Source organism: Salvelinus sp. IW2-2015, unplaced genomic scaffold (genome assembly GCF_002910315.2).
Source record: "Salvelinus sp. IW2-2015 unplaced genomic scaffold, ASM291031v2 Un_scaffold2579, whole genome shotgun sequence".
NCBI lineage: Eukaryota > Metazoa > Chordata > Actinopteri > Salmoniformes > Salmonidae > Salvelinus > Salvelinus sp. IW2-2015.
Genome location: NW_019943889.1, coordinates 77,408 through 84,141, shown reverse-complemented (window position 1 = coordinate 84,141; position 6,734 = coordinate 77,408). Strand labels below are relative to the sequence as shown.

Here is a 6,734-nt window from a genome sequence, read left to right as displayed (position 1 = left end):
TCACCGCATGTGTGGGGGGTGGAACATAAGGGCTAGCTAAGGCATATTGAGCAGGGCTGGAGGCTCTACAGTGAAATAAGACAAAAATGACGAACCAAAACAGCAATGGACAAGGCATATTGACATTAGGGAAAGGCACGTGTAGCCGAGTGATCATAGGGTCCAGTGAGTAGCTAGGCGAGCTGGAGGCACGGCGATTCAGACAGCAAGCAGGCCGGGCTAGCAGCAGGCTAGCAGATGGGGCTCAGGGGGACGTCGCAACGGGAGAGTCTGAAACCCCCTCGGACGGGTACGTCGGCAGACCAGTCGTGATGGATCGGCGGGYCTCCGTGTCGGCAACAAAGGGTCCAGGCCAATTAGCACAAGAGGTATTGAAGCCCAGGAATTATCTGATGGAATTATTCAGCTACCCGAGAGAAGGGCCTAGCTCCAGGCTAGCTCCAGGCTAACTGGTGCTTGCTTCGGCGGACAGAAACCCCCTCGGACAGTTACATCGGTAGACCAGTTGTGATGGATCGGCAGGGCTCCGTGTCGGTAGCAAAGGGTCTAGGCCAATTGGCAAAAGAGGTAATAGTATTGGGCTGTGGAGGCTGACTCTCCCTAAGGACAGGTCTGTTGGTGGATGAATAGTATGGGCTGTGGAGGCTGACTCTCCCTAAGGACAGGTCTGTGTGGATGAATAGTATTGGGCTGTGGAGGCTGACTCTCCCTAGGCAGGTCTGTGTGGATGAATAGTATTGGGCTGTGGAGGCTGACTCTCCAAGGACAGGTCTGTGTGGATGAATAGTATTGGGCTGTGGAGGCTGACTCTCCTAAGGACAGGTCTGTGTGGATGAATAGTATGGGCTGTGGAGGCTGACTCTCCTAAGGACAGGTCTGTGTGGATGAATAGTATGGGCTGTGGAGGCTGACTCTCTAAGGACAGGTCTGTGTGGATGAATAGTATTGGGCTGTGGAGGCTGACTCTCCCTAAGGACAGGTCTGTGTGGATGAATAGTATGGGCTGTGGAGGCTGACTCTCCCTAAGGACAGGTCTGTGTGGATGAATAGTTTGGGCTGTGAGGCTGACTCTCCCTATAGGACAGGTCTGTGTGGATGAATAGTATATGGGCTGTGGAGGCTGACTCTCCTAAGGACAGGTCTGTGTGGATGAATAGTATTGGCTGTGGATGCTGATCTCCTATGGACAGGTCTGTGTGGATGAATAGTATTGGGCTGTGGAGGCTGACTCTACATAAGGACAGGTCTGTGTGGATGAATATATTGGGCTGTGGAGGCTTACTCTACATAAGGACAGTGTGTGACTGACTGTATGTGAGCAAATGTGTGTGGAGGGACAGAGAGAGTAGGGACTGTTGTACTCTCCAGGGGAGGAAAAAAACAGAGGAGTGAGTTGAAGGAAGAAGACATTGTCTGTGTGTGGAGGGAGAGGAAGAGAGATAGAGACTGAGAACGAGAGAGAGGAAGATGGAGAGAGATGGGGCCGGGGAAGAGGCCGGGTAGATCTGCTGCCTGACTCGGTTGCCAGGGGCTACCTGTTGCTAAAGTGTAACTGTGTGTGTGTGTGTGTGTTCTCTCCGTGCAGATAAAAAATGCTGCGGCCAACGTTCTGAGGGAGACTTGGCTCATCTACAAACACACCAAACTACAGAAYAAGATTGACCACTCCAGAGTCCGCAAACACCAGAGGAAGTTCCTGCAGGCCATCCACCAGTGAGAGCACACACACATCACATCTCTGACCCGCAGCCCTCAATACACCTACATGTATTAWCAACCCAGACATATTGTCTAGCCTAGGTCTKTGTGGGTAGTTCCAGGACAGGAAACACTGCATTGTGAWTMGTTGACAGGGCTGACCCAGCATCATTATGAGAAACATCCTGATAGACGTGTTTACCTATTTCTAGCTAGCTCATCCATGATGAATGAAAAACGRCATTGACCATGCAAACAGTGGTTAACTTGTGTTAATTAGTTGTAGAGGTTGGCTAGCTAGTCTGACACCTGTCTAGACTGACATGAAAATAGATTAGACAATGATGGGTTTATACCAGCTCTGAAAGCCGAATGGAACTCCTGTCCAGTGAATGGTGCTAACTGAAGCTMTTGGACCAGTTGGCTTCTACTGTATGTCCTTCCTGGTCTGGTCTATGCTGTCTAATTCTAGAATCTGATGCTATACACCTGCTGCTAACCTAGCTGGGCTAATAACTGTTACCTGGCTGTGACCTAGCAGTTCTCTGACTTAACTCTTTGTGGATGCATCATCGATGTGTGTGTGTCACAGTGTGTAAGTGTGTGTCACAGTGTATGTGTGTGTTATTTTGCAGACTGCGTAGTGTGAAGATGGAGCAGAGGAAACTGAGTGATCAGGCCAACACTCTGGTGGACCTCTCAAAGGTGACACACACACACACACACACACATAGAGCAATGTCAAATGCTGAAATCTGTAATCATACAGGATATTGTTTACCTCTGCCACTGACTGGTGTCTTTGTGTACATGGACACTTCCGGATACAGAAAGCACKTCCTCCAAACAGCTAGGCTGCCCATAACAGCTGGAACGGAGCAGTAGCTCGCTAGTTACTTTGCTTTAGTCTTACTGTACTCAGGCCTGCAATCTGAAGGCCATGTACTGTTAGTCTATGTACGTGGCTGAGACTGACAAATATCAGTGCTACTAACTTGCACTTATATCCTAAGCTGTCCAAGCATGATACGAGGGGCTGGTATTTAAGAAGCACACACACACACACACACACACACACACACACACACACAAACATACAAACACACACACACACACACCACATGCAATACCCTCTGACACACATAACTTTGCCCCCAAAATATATCTCAGCATTCTGCTGTTTCCATTCTGACCCGTCTGTTTCTGTGGCTTTGCATCTCCTAGCAACCGAACAATGTAAAAATGGGTTGATAGAGAGAGAAAACGAGAGAAGAGAGGAGAGAGGGAGGGTGTCTGGTAGTGTGGTGAATGCGTGAGAGAAAGAAAAGAGAAAGAAAGAGAAAGAGAGAGGGTGGTTCAGTGTGTAGGTGATGTGTGTATGTGTCTCTATGGATCAGTGCCTTTGCCACAAATATTTTCAATCGGCCACTCTTTACCATGGTTACGCTGCTCTGATGAGCGATGGAGGGATGTTCAAATACCTGTACTCTCTCTCCTCTCTCTTTATTCAGCCCTTGATCTCTCTCTCCTTTCTATATCAGCCTTGACTCCTCTCTCTCCTTTCTATTCAGCCTTGACTCTCTCTCTCCTTCCTATTCAGCCTTAACCTCTCTCTCTCCTTTCTTATCAGCCTTGATCCTCTCTCCTCTTTATCAGCCTTGATCTCTCTCTCCTTTCTTATTCAGCCTTGACTCCTCTCCTCCTTTCTTATCTGCCTTGACTCTCCTCTCTCCTTTCTTATTCAGCCTTGACTCTCTCTCTCTTTCTTATTCAGCCTTGACTCTCTCTCCTCCTTTCTTATTCAGCCCTGACTCCTCTCTCTCTTCTATTAGCTTGCCTCTCTTCTCCTTTTCTATCAGCCTTGACTCTCTCTCTCCCTTCTTATTCAGCCTGACCTCTCTCTCCCTTTCTTTATTCAGCCTTGATCTCTCCTCTCTACTTCTACGCCTCTCCTTCTATCAGCCTCTCCTCTCCTTCTATTCCCTTGACCCTTCTCTCTCCTTTCTATTCATCCTTACTCTCCTCTCCTTTCTTATTCAGCCTTGACTCCTCTCTCTCCTTCTATTCAGCCTTGACTCTCTCTTCTCGGTTCTTATTTCAGCCTTGACTCTCTCTCCTCCTTTCTATTCAGCCTTGACTCTCTCTCTCCTTTCTTATCAGCCTTGACTCCTCTCTCTCCTTCTATTCAGCCTTGACTCTCTCTCTCTCCTTCTTATTCAGCCTTACTCTCTCTCCTTTCTTACCAGCCTTGACTCTCTCTCCTTTCTTATTCAGCCTTGACTCTCTCTCTCTCTCTTTCTTATTCAGCCTTGACTCTCTCTCTCCTTTCTTATTCAGCCTTGACTCTCTCTCTCCTTTCTTATTCAGCCTGACTCTCTCTCTCTTTTATTCAGCCTGACTCTCTCCTTCTTATTCAGCCTTGACCTCTCTCTCTTCTATTCAGCTGCCCTTACCTTCTTCCCTTTCTTATTCAGCCCTTGACTCTCTCTCTCCTTTCTTATTCAGCTTGACTTCTCTCTCCCTCCTTCTATTCAGCCTTGACTCCTCTCTCTCCTTCTTATTCAGCCTTGACTCTCTCTCCTTTCTTTCTCCTTGACTCCTCTCTCCTCTTATCATCCTTACTCTCCTCCCTTTCTTATTCAGCCTTGACTCTCTCTCTTTTCCTTATCTATCAGCCTTGACTCTCTCTCCTCTCTACGCTTTTCTACAGCCTTGACTCCTCCCTCTTATCAGCCTTACTCTCTCTCTTCCTTCTTATTCAGCCTTGACTCTCTCTCTCCTTTATTCAGCCTTGACCTCTCTCTCCTTCCTTCTTATTCAGCCTTGACTCTCTCCTTTCTTATCAGCCTGACTCTCTCTCCTTTCTTATTCAGCCCTTGACTCTCTCTCTTCCTTTCTTATTCACCTTGACTCTCTCTCTCTCCTTTCTATTCAGCCTTGACTCTCTCCTCCTTTCTATTCAGCCTTGACTCTTCTCTCCTCCTTCTTTTCAGCCTGACTCTCCTCTCCTCTTTCTTATTCAGCCTTGACTCTCTCTCCTTCTTATTCAGCCTTTGACTCTCTCTCTCTCCTTCTTATTCAGCCTTGACTCTTCTCTCTCCTTTCTTATTCAGCCTTGACCTCTCCTCTCTCCTTTCTTATTCAGCCCTTGATCTCTCTCTCTCTCTTTCTATTCAGCCCTGACCTCTCTCTCTCTTCCTTCATTCAGCCCTTGACTCTCTCTCTCTCCTTTCTTATTCAGCCTGACTCTCTCTCCTCCTTTCTTATCAGCATTACCATGTACCCCACATCGTCCTCACATCTCCTCTCTCTCTTCTCTCTATCTTTTTCATGGCTCTCTTACTCAATCTCCATATCTCTCCAGTGATTGGTTAATTCTAATTGACTAGTCAATTCAGGAAGTAAACTGAAATAAAAACATTAAATCACTCCTGATGAGTGACTTAATTCAAAATTGACCCCAACCCTGCTGAGTCATGGCTAAAGGATCTCCTCTCTCCTCTCTGTGTGTGTGTGGTGGTGGTGGTGTTGGTGTGGTGTGTGTGTGTGTGTGTGTGTGGTGTGTGTGTGGTGTGTGGTGTGTGTGTGTGTGTGTGTGTGTGTGTGGTGTGTGTGTGTGTGTGTGTGGTGTGTGTGTGTGTGTGTGTGTGTGTGTGTGTGTGTGTGTGTACAGATGCAAAGTGTGATGTACGAGCTGATGTCGGAGCTGAACGATCGCAGTGAGGACCTGGAGCGGCAGATGCTGTCTCTGGAACGCGGGTGGAACAGCTGACGCCGGCTTCTCAGTGCCTCTGCCCCTGTCCCACTGTCTGCTGCCCACCACACCACCTTGCCCAGCCTGCCTCGAGAGAGGACTACAGAGAGGAGGATGGGGAGGGGAGGTGCAGGTGGAGGAGGGACAGCCCTGGTCCTGTTGCTCAGCGACCCCTGCCATGCCCGCTCCGAACCCACCTGCCCAGAGCCACAGCAGCCCCAGAAGGACCCATGAGAGGGAAAGCACTAGTCCAATACCAACTCCCAGTTGTTGAAGAGAGGAGGAGGATGGAAGGGGAAAGAAAGGTGAGGGTAGAGGAGGAGATAGAGGACTAGTAGGAATAGCGGGATGAGGAGGTCAGCCCCAATACTAGCACCTCCAGTTGTTGAAAAGAGGAGGAGGATGGGAAGGGGAAAGAAGAGTGGGGTAGAGGAGGAGATAGAGGACCAGTAGAATACGGGATGAGGAGGTCAGCCCCAATACTAGCCCTTCAGATGCTGCAGAGAGGAGGAGGATGGAAGGGGAAAGAAGAGTGAGGGAGAGGAGGAGATAGAGGACCAGTAGGAATACGGGATGAGGAGGTCAGCCCCAATACTAGCACCTCCAGTTGTTGAAGAGAGGAGGAGGATGGGAAGGGGAAAGAAGAGGTGAGGGTAGAGGAGGAGATAAGGACCAGTAGGAATACGGGATGAGAGGTCAGCCCAATACAGCACCTCCAGTGTTGAAGAGAGGAGGAGGAGGATGGGAAAGGGGAAAGAAGAGGTGAGGGTAAGGAGGAGATAGAGGACTAGTAGGAATCGAGATGAGGAGGTCAGTCCCATTACTAGCCCTCAGTGTTGAAGAGAGGAGGAGTGGGAAGGGAAAGAGGAGGTGAGGGTAGAGGAGGAGATAGAGGACAGTAGGAATATGAGATGAGGAGGTCAGCCCAATACTAGCACCTTCAGTTGTTGAAGAGAGGAGGAGGAGGATGGGAAGCAAGAAGAGGTGAGGGTAGAGGAGGAGATAGAGGACCAGTAGGAATACGAGATGAGGAGGTCAGCCCCAATACTAGATTCAGATCTGGCAAAGAGGAGGGAGGGGGGTGGGTAAGAGAGGGAGGCCAGAAGCATACACTACGCACTACCAGCTCTAGGAAGGAGTAGGGAGGAGGGGTGGGATAGGGGAGGAAAATAGAGGAGTGGGGGAAATGGGGGAGGGCAAGGGAAAGGATCAGAGATAAGAGGCTGTGAGAGGGAGGGTGGGATGGGAGGTAGAGAAGGTGAGGGATAGGAGAGGCAAGGAA

The 6,734-nt window shown here is 49.1% G+C and overlaps 1 long non-coding RNA gene across 1 annotated transcript; it reads left to right on the top strand.

Annotated features, from left to right (window-relative positions):
- Nucleotides 1-1,298: 1,298 nt before the first annotated feature.
- Nucleotides 1,299-5,465, top strand: LOC112074322 (uncharacterized). Its single transcript, XR_002894724.2, has 3 exons — nt 1,299-1,713; nt 2,334-2,403; nt 5,372-5,465. It is a non-coding gene; the product is annotated as an uncharacterized lncRNA (long non-coding RNA).
- Nucleotides 5,466-6,734: the final 1,269 nt, after the last annotated feature.